The 23,293-nt window shown below is 46.0% G+C and overlaps 1 long non-coding RNA gene across 1 annotated transcript; it reads right to left on the bottom strand.

The window, feature by feature from the left end:
- Nucleotides 1-2,505: 2,505 nt before the first annotated feature.
- Nucleotides 2,506-14,121, bottom strand: LOC132816166 (uncharacterized). Its single transcript, XR_009644757.1, has 6 exons — nucleotides 14,099-14,121; nucleotides 13,394-13,469; nucleotides 11,505-11,573; nucleotides 9,315-9,453; nucleotides 4,211-4,373; nucleotides 2,506-2,722 (listed from the first exon to the last, which is right to left on the bottom strand). It is a non-coding gene; the product is annotated as an uncharacterized LOC132816166 (long non-coding RNA).
- Nucleotides 14,122-23,293: the final 9,172 nt, after the last annotated feature.

Raw genomic sequence — 23,293 nt, 5'->3', positions numbered from 1 at the left:
CACCAGGTTATTAGATTCTCTACAGTGTGGAAACAGAGGTAAAAACAATGACTGCAGATGCTGGAAACCAGATTCTAGAAATCGCTGCACTTTGGATGCTGCCTGAACTGCTGTGCTCTTCCAGCACCACTAATCCAGAAAGTGTGGAAACAGGCCCCTCGGCCCAACAAATCCACACTGACCCTTCAAAGAGAAACCCACCCCCTTATATTTAAGTCTAATACACCTAACACTACAGACAATTCAGCATGGCCAATTCACCTAGCCTGCACATCTTTGTGACTGTAGGAGGAAACCGGAGCAGCCAAACCCACACAGACACGTTGAGAATGTGCAAACTCCACAGTTGCCTGAGGTGGGAATTGAACCCAGGTCCCTGGTGCTGTGAGGCAGCAGTGCTAACTGCTGAGCCATTGTGCCACCTGCTGATATTTAATTGGAAGCACTAGCTTTATAAATTCTGTGTCTTATAATCATGTACTCCACAACCACCAAAAGCAGCGCTGCAAAAGCTAATCCTTCCAATTAACCAGGTGTTGTGTGACTTTTAACTTTTACACCCCAGTCCGACACTGGCATCTCCAAATGATATCTTTCTGTATTTTGTTTTTCAATATATAGTTGCTTTTGTAAAAGATCTGAAAAACTTAACATTTTTTTTAAAAAACCAACTGTTTACTGTAAACTACCTGTTGTTCCAATAGCTATTTAGTGAGTTTAATATGCTATATATCTTGTCCTAATTGCTTAGTAGCATAATCACCTATTTCATGATAGGCTATCCTATGTCAGCCATTTTGTGAGAGCAGATATGGGCTGCTTTATTATAATGAGGCCACCCCTTGTATTCCATGTTTTTAGCCACAACTGTATCTATGTACCCAGTCCTGTTGTGACATGCATTGCTTTTGGTGCAATCACCCACTCTCATAGTCCGTTATCACATCTGAGTTGCATTCAGCATAGCTAATCCATTTTATTCAGCTTTTCTTCTGGTCAGCCAGCAAATATCTCATTTACCCACCCAACATATTTCACTCTTGCTCTTTGGGTTTTAACTCACCTGTCCCAAATTTCAGTATCAGTATCAATACCAGTTTTTCCAGAGCTATGAAGAAGTCACTGGATTTGAACCACTGCTTTCATATTTTTGAACTGCTGCTAGATTTTGAGTTTTTCCAAGAATTTGTTTCTCTTTCAGATCTCTAGCATCCCCATACTTGGCTTTGCTTTTAACATTTTCCCTTACCACCTGCGGCAGATCCAGCCTTGGGCTACATTGTTTAGGACCCAACCAGTGCTTGTAGTCGTATTCCCAGTTTGACACTTGGTGGTGGATGTTGAAATTCTCCATCCAGAGTGTTTTGTGCTTTTGCCACTCCGGTTCCTCCAAGTGTTGCTCAACTTAAAGGAATATTGACTCGATCAGCTGAGGGAGGATGGTACATGATGATCAGCAGGTTCTTTTCCATTAAACTTTATGGGGCTCTGAACTAAGTGTTAAAGTTTCACATGGTAACTTTATAATCACCTGCATTTCAGTGCTGTCACCTCTACTGGGCCTGACATGCCAGGACACATCCAATGATAAAAATGCTGCTGTCTGGAATTGTGTAAGGTATCCATGATTTTGACTATTTACAACACAGCTTGGCTAGTCATGAGGGACACCTTTCCACTTTTGGTACTCAGTCCCAGATGTAGAGGACTTTGCAGAGCTGCTTCTGCCAGTCTTCCCAAATGCTTATATGATGCATGGTGCTCTATCCAGTTTCATTTTTTGTCAGGACATTAGTAATTTGAACCCAGGTGCTTAGAACATTACATCTCTTGTGATAAAACAATCCACTACTGGGTGCAGATCTGCATTTCCATAGGAAATGTCAATATTTACTACATACCGGGCAAAGAGTATCTGAATAGGCTGATTGATTTGGTGAGTTGAGGCTCCATAGGTCATACAGAGCATTATTTGTGCAGTATAATCAAGGCATGTTTTTTAAAACTAATTGATCTGCTCCCCTGACAGCAGCTTCCTACCACTAGACAATATCTGGCTTTTACCAGTAGTTAAAAAATGATTTGACCAAGGCTTGGTAATTTGCACATATCCATTTTGTTTTTATGCTTCACTGGTTAATACATTGTACTGATCTTTTTAGACCAAGTTTTAGTACTCAAGGGTTACCATTTAGAATAGATTCTAGCTTCAAATGAACAATTAGTTAACACCTCAACTCCATCCTTGCACTCAACATGGGCAGTACAGGTGAAGGGAAAAATCTGGGAAGGTAATTCAATAGCCCCTTGTGCTATTTGCTGTAATCTATTGGTTGTTGAGACTGGTTTTTCAGTGACTTCAAGGTGTCTTTGCCTGCCAGCAAAAGGCATTTGGTCCACAACTCTATCAGTTACGATTTAACTTACTGTAAACCAGAGAAAATGCAGACTGCAGATGCTAGAGTAGTCAAGAGTTGAAAAGGGTGATGGAGGAACACAGGTAGGTAACAGGCAAGTCTTGAATATTTTATTGAGTCCATTTCATTGATTGGCAGTTAAATTTCCAGGTTGACCAGTCTTTCAATTCCCAGCCACTTGGGAACATCACTTGCAGCATCCCCAAAGGCTCATTTTTTGCCTACCAGAGGGCAAATCGTTCTTCAGACATTTATCCAGAGCTTGCTGGATTCCATGGCAAGGATGTACTATTCTGATTTAATACCTGCAAAAGGGAATAAATAAAATCAATGCATCTATCTCTGCAGTCTGGGAATTTATAAAGTGCTCTCTTCTCCCCTGAATTGAAGTCAAGCTCCATATTACTGATTATCATCCCATAGTAATTTCATTCATAACCCATTAGCTCTATCCTCTTACAGCCCCTGTGGGCAAGGAAATAAATCCCCTTCAACACCAAGGAAACTAGTGGATGAAACACTGGTACTTCTATTTTATGGCATACGGTGAAGTGTGAAATCAATAAATTCTAGAGGGCTGTGTAATGACTTAATTGTCATTTCCTTGTCCTTTAGGCAAGGAAATCTGCCTGCTGTTACCTGGTTTAACCTACAAGCAGTTCCACACCCATAACAATGAAGTGGCTCAAATGCCCCATGGACAAGTAGGGATGGGCAAATGCTGGGCATTCTTGAAGTTAGTGTGCCTAAAATGTTGATCCTCCTACTCATGCTGCTGCCTGACCTGCAGTGCTTTTCTAGTACCACACTTCAAATGCTGGCCCAAACCAACATTTAACCCTCCAACTCAGTAAGATGTGCAGCATGGCAACAACATGTTCACCTGCCAGCACCTGGCCAATATCCCTCCAAAACCCTTCCTATTCAGACCATCCAGATGCCTTTTAAATATTGCAATTGTACTAGCCTCAACCACTTCCTTTGACAGCCCATCCCACACAAGCACCACTGTGGAAGAGTGGCCCTTAGGTCTCATCTTTGTCTTTTCACCCTAAACCTATGCTTTCTAGTTCTGGACTACCCCACCACAGGTAAAAGACCTTGTCTAGTTACCCTATCCATGCCTTAAATTTTATAAACTGTTAAGTTCACTCAATCTGACACTTCAGGGAAGAGAGCCCAGCCTGTTCAGCCTCCCTCTATAGGTCAAGTCCTCCAACCCTAGCAACATCCTTTAAAACTTCTGAACCCTTTTAAATTTCACAACATCCTTCAGATAGGAACAAAATCAGAATTGCATGTGATATTCCACTCTTGTTCAAAATATCACAGGTATTAAAAAGACATAAGATTTCCCCCTCCGCAAACGCTTGTTCTGGGTCCTGATTAGTGAACAGCTTAACCTTTTCTCAACCCTCCTACAATCTACTGTAGGAGGTGGGGTAAAAATTGAAGTACAGTTACTATCTTAAATGCACTTCATAATACATGCTTCTACCATGCATTAAATACACAAGTTTTGAACAGCCTACACAAGCCCATCTTCAGAAAAACTTTATACTGTCAGTATTTGAGAAAAATACAATGATTCATGTTTCTCAAGATACAAGAAAATTTTGCCTTAAGTTCAAAACCTCAGGATTGCTGAAGGACACTGGGAAGGGTCAACCTGGTGTGGCAGAAGTTGAATGTCTGAAAAACTGGGAGTGACTGATTCCCTTAAACACATTAAGGCTAAAAACCTGCCAATGTTTCACAAGACTGTCTTGGTTGTCTGTAAATATAGAACTTACCATTTAATCTGTTATATCAGTTGCCTGTTAGCTCATTGCTGACTTTAATTTGCCTGTGACAGTAAACACATGTGTAATCTTGTCCATCAGTTTATTTTCACTGATTGTCAGGAATCCATCCTTTTAGAGAACTGGTGTCAACAGGGATCAGAAGAAAATCAAGCTAAAAACAAAATGGGAACAGATTTAGTAAGTGTACAAAATGGTATATTGTTTCCTCATTTACACTAGAATCAGTTTGTACATTCAATTCCACTCAATTGAATAAGGGTTATTATACTGCTCATGTCTAGAGAACTTAAATGGAGGCCACTCAGCTGGTCTACAGAATCACATGGGCATATACTGTGCAGTGTTTGATATGGGCACAAGTGAGGATTGTTTATGCTGGCAATGAGGGGGGTGCTGGAAAAGCATAGCAAGTCAGGCAGCAACTGACAAGCAGGAGAATTGATGTTTCAGGTAAAAGTCCTTCATCAGGAATGAGAGCTGAGGGGGTGGAGACAAATGGGAGGAGAGTGGGGCTGGGGAAGGCAGCTGAGTGCACAATGGGTAGAAGATGAGGGTAATGGTGATAGGTCAGAGAGGAGGGTGGAATGGACAGGTGAGAAGGAAGATAGACAAGTAGGGCAGGTCATGAGGGTGGTGCTGCATTTGAAGGTTGGAACTGGGATAAGATGGGGGTGGGGAAGTGATGAAGGAGACATGGCAAGAATAGTTTATGGAAAGCAAATGGGGTGGGGAGGAAAATCTCATGGTGGGATCTGTTTTAGGCAGTGGATGATGTGACGTACACAAGTTGGTGGGGTGAGAGAACTGGGGGCATTCTTTCCTTGCTGCAGCTGGAGGGTTGGGGTTTGAGGGCAAAGGTGCAGGAAGTGGAGGAGATGCACTGGTGGGCATCATTGACCACATGGGAAGAGAAATTGCCATCCTTAGAGGCCAGCTAGTATCTTCTGCAGTGGAGCAGGTCTTCCTGGGAGCAGATGCATCAGAGGCAGAGGAATTGGGAGTTAGAGAGCAATTTTTACAGGAGGCACGATGGGACCAAGTGTAGTCCAGGTAGCTGTGGGAATCAGTGGGTTTGTAGAAGTCAGTGCGAGTCTGTCACTGTTGGAGATGGCTCCAGAAAGGAGGGGGAGGTGTCAGATGGTCCAGGTGAACTTAAGGTCAGAGTGGAAAAAAGTGTTAGAAGTCGATGAACTGTTCAACCTCCTTGTGGGAGTACAAGATGGCACCAATACAGTTAATGTAGTGGAGGAAAAGGTGGGGGAACATGCCAGTATAAGAGATGGACTGTTGCACATTACTGACAAAGACAGGCATAGCTGGAACCCATATGGGTGCCCATGGCTACCCCATTCACCTGGAGAAAGAAGATTCAAAGGAGAAATTGAGAGTGAGGACCAGTTTAGCAAAATGAATGAATGCCACTGAAGGGTATTGGCAGGGATGTCAGATGGGGAAGAGGGCTTGGAGACCCTCATTATGGTGGATGGAGGTGTATAAGGGACTGATGTCCATGGTCAAGGTGGTTTTGGGGTGCTGGGAAATGAGTCTTGAGGCGGTGGAGGCTGTAGGTTGCATCCCAAATGTGGCAAGTTCCTGGACCAGGGAGGAGAGGACCGTGATATGGCAAAACTTCTGATGTGACATCATGTTCAATTGTTCTAATGGAGAATCAAGCTTTGCACAAAATCTGCTGGAGGGGAATCACCACAAGGTATTGCAGTGAGAGGACAGTATGGACTGTAAACCAAACCAGAAATCTTAAACTCAAACTGGTTGTTTCCAAATGTCTGTCCCAGGAATAGAGAATTCGACGTTTCAACCTGCAGGAGCACAAATCCTCAGGTTTCCCCGCCCCCACGCCGTCTTTCGTCACTACGCATAACCCCGCCCATAACCCCGCCCCCACGCCATCTCCCGTCGCTTCACGTAACCCCGCCCCCACGCTTATTTCCGTCACGACGCATGACCCCGCCCCCACGTCGAGCAACGTCACCACGTCTAACTCCGCCCCTACTTCGATCTCTGTCCCCGCCCCTAACCCCGCCCCCAGCTCCAGCTCCAGTCCCACACCAGGTCCTAGCTCCCAGCCCTGCCGGATTTTCACCATCCCTCCAGATCTCCCCCTCTCTGAGGATGAGAGATCAGTCCTCAGCAGGGGCCTCACCTTCGTTCCCCTACGCCCTCGGATTAATGAGTTCAACACGCGGCGAGATATTGAACAATTCTTCCGCCGCCTTCGCCTCCGTGCCTACTTTCACAACCAAGACTCCCGCCCACCCTCTGACGACCCCTTCTCCCGCCTCCAACACACCCCATCCACCTGGACACCCCGTGCAGGCCTCCTACCCGCCCTCGACCTCTTTATAGCCAACTGCCGCCGTGACATCAACCGACTCAACCTGTCCACCCCTCTCACCCACTCCAACCTCTCACCCTCAGAACGTGCAGCCCTCCACTCCCTCCGCTCCAATCCCAACCTCACCATCAAACCCGCAGACAAGGGAGGCGCGGTGGTAGTTTGGCGCACTGACCTGTACACCGCTGAAGCCAAACGCCAGCTCGCGGACGCCTCCTCTTATCGCCCCCTTGACCACGACCCCACCTCCCACCACCAAACCATCATCTCCCAGACCATCCAGGACCTCATCACCTCAGGGGATCTCCCATCCACCGCCTCCAACCTCATAGTCCCACAACCCCGCACCGCCCGTTTCTACCTCCTGCCCAAAATCCACAAACCTGCCTGCCCCGGCCGACCCATTGTCTCAGCCTGCTCCTGCCCCACCGAACTCATCTCCCAATACCTCGACACGGTCCTGTCCCCTTCAGTCCAAGAACTCCCCACCTACGTTCGGGACACCACCCACGCCCTCCACCTCCTCCAGGATTTTCGCTTCCCCGGTCCCCAACGCCTTATTTTCACTATGGACATCCAGTCCCTGTACACCTCCATCCCCCATCACGAAGGACTCAAAGCCCTCCGCTTCTTCCTTTCCCGCCGCACTAACCAGTACCCTTCCACTGACACCCTCCTTCGACTGACTGAACTGGTCCTCACCCTGAATAACTTCTCTTTTCAATCCTCCCACTTCCTCCAAACTAAAGGAGTTGCCATGGGCACCCGCATGGGCCCCAGCTATGCCTGCCTCTTCGTAGGATATGTGGAACAGTCCATCTTCCGCAACTACACTGGCACCACCCCCCACCTTTTCCTCCGCTACATCGATGACTGTATCGGCGCTGCCTCGTGCTCCCACGAGGAGGTTGAACAGTTCATCAACTTTACTAACACCTTCCATCCCGACCTGAAATTCACCTGGACTGTCTCAGACTCCTCCCTCCCCTTCCTAGACCTTTCCATTTCTATCTCGGGCGACCGACTCAACACAGACATCTATTATAAACCGACTGACTCCCACAGCTACCTGGACTACACCTCCTCCCACCCTGCCCCCTGTAAAAACGCCATCCCATATTCCCAATTCCTTCGTCTCCGCCGCATCTGCTCCCAGGAGGACCAATTCCAACACCGCACAACCCAGATGGCCTCCTTCTTCAAGGACCGCAGATGCCCCCCAGACGTGATTGACGATGCCCTCCACCGCATCTCCTCCACTTCCCGCTCCTCCGCCCTTGAGCCCCGCTCCTCCAACCGCCACCAAGACAGAACCCCACTGGTTCTCACCTACCACCCCACCAACCTGCGCATACAACGTATTATCCGCCGCCATTTCCGCCACCTCCAAACGGACCCCACCACCAAGGATATATTTCCCTCCCCTCCCCTATCAGCGTTCCGCAAGGACCACTCCCTTCGTGACTCCCTTGTCAGATCCACACCCCCCACCAACCCAACCTCCACCCCCGGCACCTTCCCCTGCAACCGCAGGAAATGTAAAACTTGCGCCCACACCTCCACACTCACTTCCCTCCAAGGCCCCAAGGGATCCTTCCATATCCGCCACAAGTTCACCTGTACCTCCACACACATCATCTATTGCATCCGCTGCACCCGATGTGGCCTCCTCTATATTGGTGAGACAGGCCGCTTACTTGCGGAACGCTTCAGAGAACACCTCTGGGCCGCCCGAACCAACCAACCCAATCACCCCGTGGCTCAACACTTTAACTCCCCCTCCCACTCCACCGAGGACATGCAGGTCCTTGGACTCCTCCACCGGCAGAACACAACTACACGACGGCTGGAGGAGGAGCGCCTCATCTTCCGCCTGGGAACCCTCCAACCACAAGGTATGAATTCAGATTTCTCCAGCTTCCTCATTTCCCCTCCCCCCACCTTGTCTCAGTCGGTTCCCTCAACTCAGCACCGCCCTCCTAACCTGCAATCCTCTTCCTGACCTCTCCGCCCCCACCCCACTCCGGCCTATCACCCTCACCTTGACCTCCTTCCACCTATCCCACCTCCATCGCCCCTCCCCCTAGTCCCTCCTCCCTACCTTTTATCTCAGCCGGCTTGGCTCTCTCTCTCTTATTCCTGATGAAGGGCTTATGCTCGAAACGTCGAATTCTCTATTCCTGAGATGCTGCCTAACCTGCTGTGCTTTGACCAGCAACACATTTGCAGCTGTGATCTCCAGCATCTGCAGACCTCATTTTTTACTCAAATGTCTGTCCCCAAAAGCTGTTCAATTTCCACAGTAGGTAAATCCATCTCAGGCTTGCACTGCAGGGATTCTGGAACCAAGTGACCTTGGGCACATCCTAGCTACTAAGATGCAGTTTGCTTCTAGACCACAGATGGTCAGTCATGAGGCAAGTGGGACATTACTTGGTTTTATTGCTAAACAATAATTTTGAAGACTGCAGAAAAAGTTAACTTTTGCAAATGGCTCAGGGGTTCACTCAGTTGAACTCACTTTGTGCATTCTTTGCATGTGTTCAGCTCATTAAGTTCCCAAAAAGTCTGAACATAAGGAAACATTTCTGGCTTTGATCACAAATTCTGCTTTGCTCCCTTCCAAATGCAGACAGCCAACCCCTTGTTTTTGGAAAACTCTGTAGTACCCTTAACATCTAGCATTTCTTGGTGTTAACTAACAATTAACTTTGCCCATGCAATCCAATAGCTCACCTCAAGAGGTTTTGTAGAGATCAGCCACCAATAAAGCTGTATTTTCATCAGAAAATGGTAGCTTCCTCAAACATTTCTTGTTAACAGTTTTGAAGTGTGTCCAAGCATATTTGGCTTCACGTTTTCACTGGACATCACCCTGCAAAGACAATTGGGCTTTTCGTCAGTCGTCAAAAACAAGTGCAATCAAAAGCTTCATCTTACTACATTTCACATTTTTTCTAAAAATCCAAAGGCTCTCAGATGGAGCTAAAAGCCCTACAAGAGAACTGTCCAAGTCAGAAGTTGCTGCCAATTATTAACTATTCACATACTTCTGAATAATTAGAATGTAAGGAACAATGGAAGGTTGCCAGAAAGGTGACTATTATGGAGAATTCATCTGCATAACAAATGAGCAAAGGTAGTCTAGTGAGGAGCAGATTTTTTTTAAAAAAACAGTACAAAGCCAACCAGAGAGCAGGTTTATTGCATTTGATATTATGCAGGGATAGAATTAATGTTTAGTGAAATGCATCTAGACAACAATCATGTGATTGAACTTAATATTGCTTGAGGGAGAGTGGTTTCAGATTAGTACCTTAAATGCAAATAGGGACAATTGTGAGCACATGAAAGCAGAGATAGCTGCTGTAACAACTGAGATAACAGTAAGACATTAAGGGGATATTTCAGGATAAATATAACAGACAACTCCAAAAATGGATATTCTAAAGGGAGGACCCACTGCTCAGCTCTGAAGTGTTAGCAATTTTAAAATTACTATGCCGGTAATAAAGAAAGCATATAATTCTGCAAATATCAGAGCACAAGAATTACTAAAATTAGTAAGAAAGAGTTCCAATCACTGGATCAGTGTGGACACTGAGGGGTACAGAACTGGTTTACAAGAATGTAAGCAGAGAGCAGGCCTAAAAAGGAAGTTTTCAAGTTTGCAGGAAGGAACTTTGATTTGTCACAAGGTGCCTCATTGAGAAGTTTGTTACAAAACTAAGTGGAAATAAGTGATAGGGAGGCCACAGTGATTTCAAGTGGGCAAGTACTACAAGTATCCACCAGCTCAAATTTATCATTGGCCATTAGTGAAGGGACAGAAAACTGAAGATAAATGACCTTGCTGCAGTTGTACAATTGAGATTACATCTGAGCAACAAAAGTTTGGTCTGAATTCAGATTTTTGTATCCCTTCCAATGCACACTAAACTACACATACATTCTTGACAATCTAGATGAGGCAACTTTGTACAAAATTTTGAAGGTGCATGCTGGGTATTATTGTTTCCAGCAGTCAACCAGCAAGTTTTACAAAAGGCTGACAATTTAGGATTGTCATGATGTGGAGGAGCCCATGCTGGACCAGGGCAGACAACCCCTGAGTCCAGGTGGGTGACAACCACCTGAAGGAGCAGCACTCAAAGCTACCACTACGGTTTTAAATTTAGAATTAGACAAGGAAATTACTTGAAAGTTGTGAATCTTTGGAATTTGTCTATTCCAGAATGCAGATTTGCTGTCACCAAGTACACTGGGTCATTGTCACATGGTGACAAGGAAGGTAGGGACAGGAAATTGAAGCTCAAACCCAGTTATATAGCAGACTACACAAGGCATATGGTCTACTCCAGCTCCTACATCAGGAAGAACTCTGCACATCAGTCTGAAACAGACTGCACAAAGTCTACATAAAAGATTGTGTAATGGAATAATTTTACAAACCCAGGCATCAGCTGAACAAAACAGCCTCAGGATCCTATTTGCAGAATGTTCAGCTAAAACATGAATGCAATCATCACTGCAAGCCTTGAAACAGGAGATTTAGAGTGTGTTAGAAGTAACTGAGGATAACCCTGATTTACACATCAGTATCATGTTGTCAGTTAGCCTGTGAGCTTTCTGGTGAAGCATTTCATGAAAGGTGTCAGTAACTTTAGTATTCAAATGTTAAGTTTACATTAAAATAAGATTTAAATATTTATTTACAACTGCAGTCACATTAGGTCAACTTTTTTTATTTTTACCAATACTTTTGATGTTTCACTCCTAACCCTGCTTTTCCATAGGCCCCATTATTTATATTGCACAATTTCCTATAACATTGAATCAATAGGAGAACTACCTGTAAGGAGAACAAAATTGCACATTTAACTCCAAGTGTTGACAAAAGCAACTAGGAGAATTCTCAACGCGTACCTGTTTGCTACAGTCCACGTTGACAACATATCCACAAGGTCACTGCTGCAGGCTCCACTGTGTTGGACCCTGGGAGGGAACAAACTGGGTTTTAAAGGGAGAGAAACAAGAATTGGCAATGTTGCTAGAAGCCACAAAGCAGTTGTATGAAGGGCCCTATAAACCTTGCCTTTAGAGATGACAAGGTCACAAACTTTACCCCTCAGCATTAATGTAGCAAGTCTCAGGAAGAGACAGGTCACAGACAGACCTGACCTGCTTAACCTTGCATTGAGAAAAATGGAATCCTGCCAGCCAATCTTAACACTGTAGAAACCCAGCTAGACAATTGGAACATGCAGCAGGATCTGAAGCGGAAACCCACAATGAGTTATACAGCAGGTTATATGGTTATTCCAGCTCCAATATCATCCTTTGTCAGGTGCTCTGCAGTCTCTGAAACCAACTGCACATGGTCTAGACATTCAGACGTACAGCATGGGAACAGGCCCTTCAGCCAAACTTGCCCATGCCAGCCAGATATCCCAACCTGCTCTCGTCTAATTTGCCACTACTTTGCCCATATCCCTCCAAGCCTTTCTTCATATAGCCACCCAGATGCCCTTTAAATAATGCAGTTGTATTAGCCTCCACCACTTCCTCTGGCCACTCAATCCATACTGCACCCTGAGAATGTTGCCCCTTAGGTCCCTTCTATACTTTTTCCCTCATCCTAAACCTATGCCCCCTAGATCTGGATTAACATCCTCACTGTAGAGAAAAAGACTTTGTCCTATTCATGCCCCTCATGAGGTCACCCCTCAGCCTTTGATGCTCGTGAAAACAGCCCCAGCCTATTCAGCCTCTCCCAATAGCTCAAATCCTCCAATCCTATCAGCATCCTTGAAAGGGTTTAGAAAAGATTTACAAGTTTCATAGCATCCTTCCAATAGGAAGGAGACCAGAATTGCACACAATATTCCAAAAGTGGAATTATCAACATCCTGTACAGTGACAACATGACCTCCGAACTCCTGTACGCAAGTGCTCTGACCAATAAGGAGAGCATATCAAGTATCTTCTTCACTATCCTATCTATGTGCACCTCTACTTTCAAGGAGCTGTGCTCCTGATGGTTAGAAACTTACTTTTGTCATTAAATAATTCTATAAATTTGGTACCAGCTGAACAGCAAAATAGGAATGCAATCAGCTATGCAAACCTTGAAACTAGAAGCTGTAGACAATGTTTGTAATTTTATTTCAAACCCGAGAACCCTGACTTGCACATTAGCATCATGTGGATGGCCTGCATGCTTTCAGGTGAAGTGTTTCATTTAAGGTAGTGCCGTCAGTAATTTTAGTATTCAAGCCCTTCCTGAAGGGCTCATTCCCAAACATCGATTCTCCTGATCTTCGGATGCTGCCTCACCTGCTGCGCTTTTCCAGCAACACATTCAGCTTCAAGAGTTAAGTATACATTAAAATCTATAATTCAAAACATTTTAGGCTACACTATTTGTTAGGCTAACTATTGTTTTGATTTTTACTGATATTTTGTGGCTCACCCCTAACCCTGCTTTGCCCATTAACTTATTTATATTGCACAATTTTCTAATACACTGATTGCATGAGAACGAACTATGGCATAGGAGAATTGCCTGTAAAGGAGAACATTTATTCGGAAGCACTACATTTCAAAGCAGTGCTCCTTCATCCACTAGCAGTGAAACAGGACTATGAGACAATTTATAAAAAAAGATTAGCGTCACAATTAATGCTTCCAAATAAATCTTTTGGACTATAACTTGGTATTGCATGTTTAGTTTTGTCCACCCCAGTCCAACAGCTCCTCCCAACATGTAAGGGCAGCAAAAGTGCTAGTTGCACACCAGGATTCACAACACATACCTGCCGTTTACCCCAATCCTCATGGGCAACACACCCACAAACTCAGTCACTGCCTCTGGCTCCATGGTGTTGGATTCTGAACAGGAAACAAACTGGGTTGTAAAGGGAGACAAACACGAATCCGCAATGTTGCCTGCGGCCACGAAGCAGCTGAATAAAGGTCTTTATAAACTTTGGTTTGAGATTAGAACGTCCAAAACTCTTAACCATCAACGTTGAGCAAGTTGCAGGTCACGGGGCCGCCCGCCAATCGGAGCACGCGGCCCCGGGAGAGAGGGGGGGAGGGGAGCCCGCCAATCGGAGCACGCGGCCCCGGGAGAGGGGGGGGGGAGGGGGAGGGAGCCGCCCGCCAATCGGAGCACGCGGCCCCGGGAGAGAGGGGGGAGGGGAGAGAAGGGAGCCGCCCGCCAATCGGAGCACGCGGCCCCGGGGGAAGTCTCGCGAGCCGATCAAACAGCAGTTCCCGCCGCGCGAGGCCGCTCGAGCCCGGCGTCATGAACGTGACCGTCCGATACCCAGTGACCAGGGTTAGACAGAACAAAACGATAATGTTCGGGACCTCCATGAGGTTAAACCGCACAGTTTCCATCTCCTCCCATTAATAAAGGGAGGAATGACTAAATATGATCAATACGTTCCTTCTCCCTTCTATAGGCCGCTCTCCTACTGCATTAACACTTTTCTTTCCCAGACACACATACACACCTCTCCACATCATCGGTCGCTCCGAAAAAGACCGAGAACCGCCCCGACAGCGATTTTTATATCACGCCACGGCAGCTATCACGCGACAGTTTTCGACCAATCAGGCGGCTTGCCTCGGACCTGCTAACGGACGGGTAGGACAAGGTGGTCTATGTAACAGTGGACCTCCCAATGTGGGAGCCGCCTTGTGTTCGGATGTCTGAACCGCAGCCCAACGCTTGTGAGCGCTCTCACCCCAATGAGCAATTGACATAGCGCCTTTCTCCTCGAAACCTTTTACATTCTTCCTTTTGATTCAGATCCGTTTGAATGCCCGAAAGAGTTTGCCTCCAACAGATACTGCATTTTGGATCCTTTCTGAAGGCTGTGTGACCAACTCCTCTGCATTGCATCCTTTCCCATTGACTCAAATGTATACCCTCTAGGTCTCAATCCTACTTCTGTATTGGGGTATCTGTGACAATAAAGATTAGATTAGATTACTTACAGTGTCGTAACAGGCCCTTTGGGCCAACCAGTCCACACCAACCCTCCGAAGAGTAACCCACCCAGACCCATTTCCCTCTGACTAATTGACCTAACACTACGGGCAATTTAGCATGGCCAATTCACCTGACCTGCACATCTTTGGACTGTGGGAGGAAACCGGAGGAAACCCGCACTAACACGGGGAGAATGTGCAAACTCCACACAGTCAGTCGCTTGAGGAGGGAATTGAACCCGAGTCTCTGGCACTGTGAGGCAGCAGTGCTAACCACTGTGCCGCATCATTCCATTCTATTCTGTGAGAACAGTTCATCCGACTACCTAGATACGATGCAGATGATGAATGTAAAACCAGAAGATTGAAAAAAGATGGGCTTTACATGTATTTGGAGATGTGAGGATTGATTAGGGATAGTCAGCATAGCTTTGCGAGAAGTAAATAGTGTCTCCCAAAATTGAATGAGTTTTTCAATGAAGTAACCAAGAAGATTGATGAAGGCAGATTGGTAGACATTGTTTACTTGGACTTTAGCTGACAATGTGTTGCTGGTTAAAGCGCAGCAGGTCAGGCAGCATCCAAGGAACAGGAAATTCGACGTTTCGGGACTTGGACTTTAGCAAAGCCATTGACAAATGGTAGACAAATTATTAAAGTTAGATCAAGTGGGATTCAGGGTGTACTTGCAAATTGGATACAAAATTGGTTTGATATTAGGAGTAAAAAGTGAGGTCTGCAGATGCTGGAGATCACAGCTGCAAATGTGTTGCTGGTCAAAGCACAGCAGGCCAGGCAGCATCTCAGGAATAGAGAATTCGACGTTTCGAGCATAAGCCCTTCATCAGGAATAAGAGAGAGAGAGCCAAGCAGGCTAAGATAAAAGGTAGGGAGGAGGGACTTGGGGGAGGGGCGATGGAGGTGGGATAGGTGGAAGGAGGTCAAGGTGAGGGTGATAGGCCGGAGTGGGGTGGGGGCGGAGAGGTCAGGAAGAGGATTGCAGGTTAGGAGGGCGGTGCTGAGTTGAGGGAACCGACTGAGACAAGGTGGGGGGAGGGGAAATTAGGAAACTGGAGAAATCTGAATTCATACCTTGTGGTTGGAGGGTTCCCAGGCGGAAGATGAGGCGCTCCTCCTCCAGCCGTCGTGTTGTTATGTTCTGCCGGTGGAGGAGTCCAAGGACCTGCATGTCCTCGGTGGAGTGGGAGGGAGAGTTAAAGTGTTGAGCCACGGGGTGGTTGGGTTGGTTGGTCCGGGCGGCCCAGACGTGTTCTCTGAAGCGTTCCGCAAGTAAGCGGCCTGTCTCCCCGGTATAGAGGAGGCCACATCGGGTGCAGCGGATGCAATAGATGATGTGTGTGGAGGTACAGGTGAACTTGTGGCGGATATGGAAGGATCCCTTGGGGCCTTGGAGGGAAGTGAGTGTGGAGGTGTGGGCGCAAGTTTTACATTTCCTGCAGTTGCAGGGGAAGGTGCCGGGGGTGGAGGTTGGTGGGGGGTGTGGATCTGACGAGGGAGTCACGAAGGGAGTGGTCCTTGCGGAACGCTGATAGGGGAGGGGAGGGAAATATATCCTTGGTGGTGGGGTCCGTTTGGAGGTGGCGGAAATGGCGGCGGATGATATGTTATATGCGGAGGTTGGTGGGGTGGTAGGTGAGAACCAGTGGGGTTCTGTCTTGGTGGCAGTTGGAGGAGCGGGGCTCAAGGGCGGAGGAGCGGGAAGTGGAGGAGATGCGGTGGAGGGCATCGTTGATCACGTCTGGGGGGAATCTGCGGTCCTTGAAGAAGGAGGCCATCTGGGCTGTGCGGTGTTGGAACTGGTCCTCCTGGGAGCAGATGCGGTGGAGACGAAGGAATTGGGAATATGGGATGGCGTTTTTACAGGGGGCAGGGTGGGAGGAGGTGTAGTCCAGGTAGCTGTGGGAGTCAGTCGGTTTATAATAGATGTCTGTGTTGAGTCGGTCGCCCGAGATAGAGATGGAAAGGTCTAGGAAGGGGAGGGAGGAGTCTGAGACAGTCCAGGTGAATTTCAGGTCGGGATGGAAGGTGTTAGTAAAGTTGATGAACTGTTCAACCTCCTCGTGGGAGCACGAGGCAGCGCCGATACAGTCATCGATGTAGCGGAGGAAAAGGTGGGGGGTGGTGCCAGTGTAGTTGCGGAAGATGGACTGTTCCACATATCCTACGAAGAAGCAGGCATAGCTGGGGCCCATGTGGGTGCCCATGGCAACTCCTTTAGTTTGGAGGAAGTGGGAGGATTGAAAAGAGAAGTTATTCAGGGTGAGGACCAGTTCAGTCAGTTGAAGGAGGGTGTCAGTGGAAGGGTACTGGTTGGTGCGGCGGGAAAGGAAGAAGCGGAGGGCTTTGAGTCCTTCGTGATGGGGGATGAAGGTGTACAGGGACTGGATGTCCATAGTGAAAATAAGGCGTTGGGGACCGGGGAAGCGAAAATCCTGGAGGAGGTGGAGGGCGTGGGTGGTGTCCCGAACGTAGGTGGGGAGTTCTTGAACTAAAGGGGACAGGACCGTGTCGAGGTATTGGGAGATGAGTTCGGTGGGGCAGGAGCAGGCTGAGACAATGGGTCGGCCGGGGCAGGCAGGTTTGTGGATTTTGGGCAGGAGGTAGAAACGGGCGGTGCGGGGTTGTGGGACTATGAGGTTGGAGGCGGTGGATGGGAGATCCCCTGAGGTGATGAGGTCCTGGATGGTCTGGGAGATGATGGTTTGGTGGTGGGAGGTGGGGTCGTGGTCAAGGGGGCGATAAGAGGAGGCGTCCGCGAGCTGGCGTTTGGCTTCAGCGGTATACAGGTCAGTGCGCCAAACTACCACCGCGCCTCCCTTGTCTGCGGGTTTGATGGTGAGGTTGGGATTGGAGCGGAGGGAGTGGAGGGCTGCACGTTCTGAGGGTGAGAGGTTGGAGTGGGTGAGAGGGGTAGACAGTTGATATTAAGAGACAGAGGGTAGTGTTGGAGGGTTGTTTTTTGGTTTGGTTTGGAGGCCTGTGACCCATGTTGTTGCATGGGGATTGATAGTGGGTCCACGTTTGTTTGTCATGTATGTAAATTGTTAGATGACAATATAGGAGATGTGGTTAATACATCTGCCAATGAAACCAAAATTGGAGGTAGAGTGGACAATGAAGAAGATTATCTAAGATTACAAAGAGATCTTGATCAATTGGGTTAATGGGCTGAGGAGTGTCAGATGGAGTTTAATTTGGATAAATTTAGATAAATATTTTGGTAAAACAAACAGGGCAGGACTTGTACAATTATGGTAGGAGTGTGGGTAGAATTGTAGAACAGAGAGACCTAGGAGTTCAAGTACATAATTCTTTGACATTTGCTCAGAGATAGACAAGGTGGTTCAGAAGATGTTTAGCATGCTGAGAACATAGAAGAATACAGTAAGTACGGCCCTTCAGCCCTCGATGTTGTGCCAACCTTTTATCCTACTCTAAGATCAGACTAACCTACATATCTTTCATTGGACTATATTTCATGTGCCTATTCAAGAGTCGTTTAAATGTCGCTAATGTATCTGACTCTACTACCACTGCTAGCAGTGCATTCCACGCACCAACCACTCGTTGTGTAAAGAACCTACCTCTGACACCTTCCTCCAATCACCTTGCCTCATTATAGGAAGGATGTGAAAGTTTCAGAGAGGATGCAATGGAGATTTATGCCCCCTCATGATAGACATTTCCGCCATGGGAAAAAGTCTCTGTCTATACACTCTATCTATCCCTCTCATCATCTTGTACACCTCTATCAAGTCACCTCTCATCCTTCTTTGCTCAAATGAGAAAAGCCCTGGCTCCGTCAACCTTTTTTCATAAGATGTATCCTCCAGTCTAGGCAGCATCCTGGTAAATCTCTGTTGCATCCTCTCTGAAGCTTTCACATCCTTCCTATAATGAGACAACCAGAACTGAACGCAATATTCTAAGTGTGGCGTAACCAGGGCATTATAGAGCTCCAGGGCTGAAAATGTGTTGCTGGTTCCAAGGAACAGGAAATTCGACGTTTCGGGCAAAAACCCTTCATCAGGAATGAGGAAAGTGTGTCCAGCAGGCTAAGAACTCTACAAAGACTTTATAGAGCTCCAGCATAACCCTCACAGCTCTTAAACTCAAACCTCCCGCTAATAAAAGCCAACACACCATACGCCTTCTCAACAACCCTATCAACTTGGGTGGTAACTTTGAGGGATCTATGAACATGGACCTCAAGAATCCTGCCTTTAATTCTGCATTCAAATTTGACCTTCCAAAATGAATTACTTCACACTTTTCCAGGTTGAACTCCAGCTCACCTTCATTGCTCAGACCATTGAGTATCCCATTGGGATATCATGTTGATGTTTACAGGATGTTGATGAAGCCATTTCTGGAGTACTGTGTGCAGTTCTGGTTGCCCTGTTATATGAAGGATATTATTAAACTGGAGATAGTTCAGGAAATATTTGCTAGGATGTTGCTGGGAATGGAGAGTTTGAGATATAAAAATAGACTGGATGGCTGGGACCTTTGTCACTGGAACGTAGGAGTCGAGGGGTGGCCTTATTGAGGTTTATGAAATCATGATGGGCATAGGAAAGGTGAATGACCAAGGTATTTTTCCCTAAGGTGAGGGAGTTGAACACTGGGGGCATATTTTTAAGGTTAGAGGAAAAAGGTTTAAAAAGGACATGAGGGGCAATGTTTTTACATGGAGAGTGGATCATGTGTGGAACAAACTGCCAGAAAAAATGACGGATGCAAGTACAGTTACATTTAGATCAGTTAATGAATAGGGAAGGTTTAGAGGGATATGGACCAAGTGCAGGCATGAGGGACTAGTTTAGTTTGGGAACACGGTCAGCATGGACTGGTTGGACCAAAGGGCCTGCTTCTGCGCTGTATGACTCTAGGAGATAACTTGCCAGAGTGGTCATGCAGTGGAGATTCACCAGACTGATTCCTGGGACGATGGGACTGATTTTTGAGAAGAGTTTGGAAACACTGGGCCTATACTTTCTGGAGTTTAAAAGAATGAGAAGTGACCTCATAGAAACTTAGAACTTTCTAAACGTAAAAGACAGTAGTTGCAGAAAGGGTGTTTTCCCCTGGCAGTGTGGGGAGGCCACAGAGATTGATGGATTTCAAGTTATCCATGACATGAAGTGGCATGAGGATCGAGAAGAGTGATACTACACTTGAATCTGTTTCATTCTCCACAGACATTGCAAGACCCGCTGGGTTTCTCCAGAAGTTTATGGTTTATTTCAGATTTCCAGTGTCTGAAGTATTTTGCTTTTATTTGATATGAGGAAAGCATAGTGTGGCATATATATGGTATACACATATTGCCATTCACTGGGTAGCGAACTGGAAATCAAGCCCTTGAAATTGACACAAACATTAAAGGTTTTAAAAGGAATGGAAAGTTCCCCAATTTACCTGACTTTCAGATCCAAATTGATAGGAAACAGGGGTCATGTTTCTGCACAGAATAATAATCACTATTTATTACAAGTAATTAGACTTGAGCCATCAACATATAAAACTAACAATAAAATAAACTTTAATTCCCTTATAAACTCCCCCTCTTATAAACACACAATCAAATGGTAAAATAAATGACAGCAGAGGAGCAGAAATCTGGAACAGCTGTTCAGTTGGCTTTATTCCCAGGTTCTGTGGTTGAAATTATCCTTGTGACTCTTCTGCTGTCCAGTGCATTTCTTCAATCATCTTTCTCCAGTTGTTAAAAGTCACAGCTAACAACAACAGTTGCAGGAAAGGTAAATCAGTTTTCTTTAGGTTTACAATTTTGACTGCAGAGAACAGGGAGACTGATTCTAAACTAGGGAAGAAGTGAACAGCTCTCTCTCTCCCTTTCTCTATAACTTGTTTCCAGCTTCGAGCTATTCAGTTACCTGAGAACCAATCACACAATTGTTGGTAAGTAAAAAACTCTCCATCATTAATAATGGTTCACTAATCCACAGACCAATTAACTTATTGTTGCTAACAAAAACTGCATCAGCATCTCTCCTCAGCTCCTAATCATCTGCGACTCTGCATTTACTGCTTGTTCAAAATTGTTTATATGATGCTTGCTTTTCAAAACTGAAACACTCTTGTTAAAACAATGTACTGTATTTTAAACACAGTTCTTTGTCATTTCAGTCCCCAGATTTTTAATGATACAAAATAAAGTGATAGAGGTTTTACAGATAACACACGGAAGATGGTCACTGTGATCTGGAGAAGTCACAAAGGGTACTGAACATCGTGAACATCCCCATATAACTCCTTATGAGGGTGGGGGTGTTATGAATGAAGCAACTGGTGATGGGTTGGACTTAGGCCTATCCTGAGGAACTCCTGCAGAGATGTCTTGGTTCTGAGAGGACTGATGTCCAATAACCACAACCATTTTCCTTTGTGCTATGTGTGATTCCAACCAGTGAAGAGATTTCCTCTGATTCCCATTGACACCAGTCTTGCGAGAGCAGCTTGACTTCACACTGGCTCAAGGGTTTGCCTCTATGTCAAGGTCAGTCATTCACACCTCCGCTCTTGGATCAAGGATCTAAAGAGATCAGGAACTGACTGGTCCTGGCAGAATCCAAACTGAGTGTCATGAGCATTTGTTACTACATGGGATAAATTTCAAACAGATCTACCAATTTAAAACTGGATATTTGTATGGCCCTGCGTGTGAGATCAGCAGGAGAATTTGACTCATTGGTGTCTGTAATCTCATGCCCAACATATTCCCCTAATCCATTCTTACCATCTCACAGGGAGATCAGTCTTGAGTCAGTGAAACATGCAGGAATCATAGAGTCATAGAGATGTACAGCATGGAAACAGACCCTTCGGACCAACTCGTCCATGCTGACTAGATATCCTCATCTAATCTAGTCCCATTTGCCCACAGTTGTCCCATATCCCTCTAAACCCTTACTATTCATGTACCCATCCAGATGCCTTTTAAATAATGCAATTGTACCAGCCTCCACCACTTTCTCTGGCAGCTCATTCCATACACACACCACCCTCTGTGTGAAGAAGTTGCCCCTTAGGTCCCTATTTACAGCAAGGCTACATTAAAAAACTTTGCACTAATCTGTTCCTGTGCTGTGAGCTCTCCCATGCAGGTTCTTCCAAGATCAGTTGTGAATTTTGCTGTTTGTTAGGTTTTCCTAGATGCACTCCAACGTCCAAAGAAACATGAATTCAAACAGCAAAGGCTGTAACTGTGCAGATTCACTGCTGTCAGTTAGCAGTGTGGGTTTATTTTTCTCTCTCCTTAACTGACCATGCGCTGTCTATTGTCTGTCCTTCTCCCTTTTAAAAGTGCTGTTGTTTTAAGTTTTTTTCTCCAAAGTTCCAAAATAATGCAACAGCATATAAAACAGTAATTGTTGCTCCTAGAATTCAAGGAAATCTCCAAAGTCTAAAATACCTCAAAAAAGAAGCAGCTGTTATAGCCACAACCTTTTCCCGTCTTCCATCTTGGAGTGCCCAGAATCCCAAAATACCAGGAGCAACCCTGGGCATGCCTAAGAATGAGGTCCTTAAAAACAGGATAGAATCCCTACAGTGTGGAAACAGGCCATTTGGCCCAACAAGTCCATACCAACAATTAACCCATCCAGACCCATTCCCCATTCTATTACCCTACATTTATCCTTGACTAATGCATCTAACTGACACATCCCTGAACACTAAGGGCAATTTAACATGGCTAATTTACCTAACCTGCACATCTTTGGATTGTGGGACAAAACAGGAGCACCCGGAGGAATCCCACGCAGACACAGGGAGAACGTGCAAACTCCAAAGAGACAGTTGCTTGAGACTGGAATGAAACCCGAGTTCCTGGGACTCTGAGGCAGTGCTGTTAACCACAGAGCCACTGAGGATGTTGATAATGCCTCTACTGGTCTACTGAGTCCAGGTCTGGTCAACCTGTTATAAGAAGGATATTATTCAGCTGGAGAGGGTTCAGAAGAAATTTAGATCAGATTCCCTACAGTGTGGAAACAGGCCCTTTGGTCCAACAACTCCACACCGACCCTCCGAAGAGCAACCTACCCAGACCCCATTTCCCTACGTTTACCCCTGACTAATGCAACTAACACTAAGGACAATTTAGCATGGCCAATTCACCTAATCTGCACATCTTTGGACTGTGGGAGGAAACTGGAGCACCCAGAGGAAACCCACACAGACGAGGGGAGAATGTGCAAACTCCTCAGAGCTGCCTGAGGGTGGAATAAAACCCAGGTCCCTGGTGCTGTGAGGCAGCTGTGCTCACCATAAGAATTGTTGAATTTCCATCCTACGGTTATCAATAAGGTTTTACTTTAAGCAAATTATTTTTCATAAAAAGTGTTTTCAGGTAGAAAAGCTTGCCAAGTCTTGTGGGAGGCCATTGAATTCAGCATATTGTTCAAGGCTGATCATAAGTCAACTGAACTCGGCAAATTGCTGATAGGGTTTTGATATACAGATGGATTTGTTTTATTAAATTCTTGGGTTTATCTGATTGTGTCGGAAAAAGTGAGGACTGCAGATGCTGGAGATCAGAGTCGAAAGTGTAATGCTGGAAAAGCGCAGCAGATCAGGCAACATCCGAGGAACAGGAGAATCGATGTTTTGGGCATAAGCCCTTCATCAGAAAATTTCTGCTAAAGGGCTTACACCTGAAATGTCGA

The sequence above is a fragment of the Hemiscyllium ocellatum genome, chromosome 5 (assembly GCF_020745735.1).
Source record: "Hemiscyllium ocellatum isolate sHemOce1 chromosome 5, sHemOce1.pat.X.cur, whole genome shotgun sequence".
Taxonomy (NCBI): Eukaryota; Metazoa; Chordata; class Chondrichthyes; order Orectolobiformes; family Hemiscylliidae; genus Hemiscyllium; species Hemiscyllium ocellatum.
The sequence above is the reverse complement of the archived record's forward strand: the minus strand, read 5'-3'. Positions and strand labels throughout refer to the sequence as shown.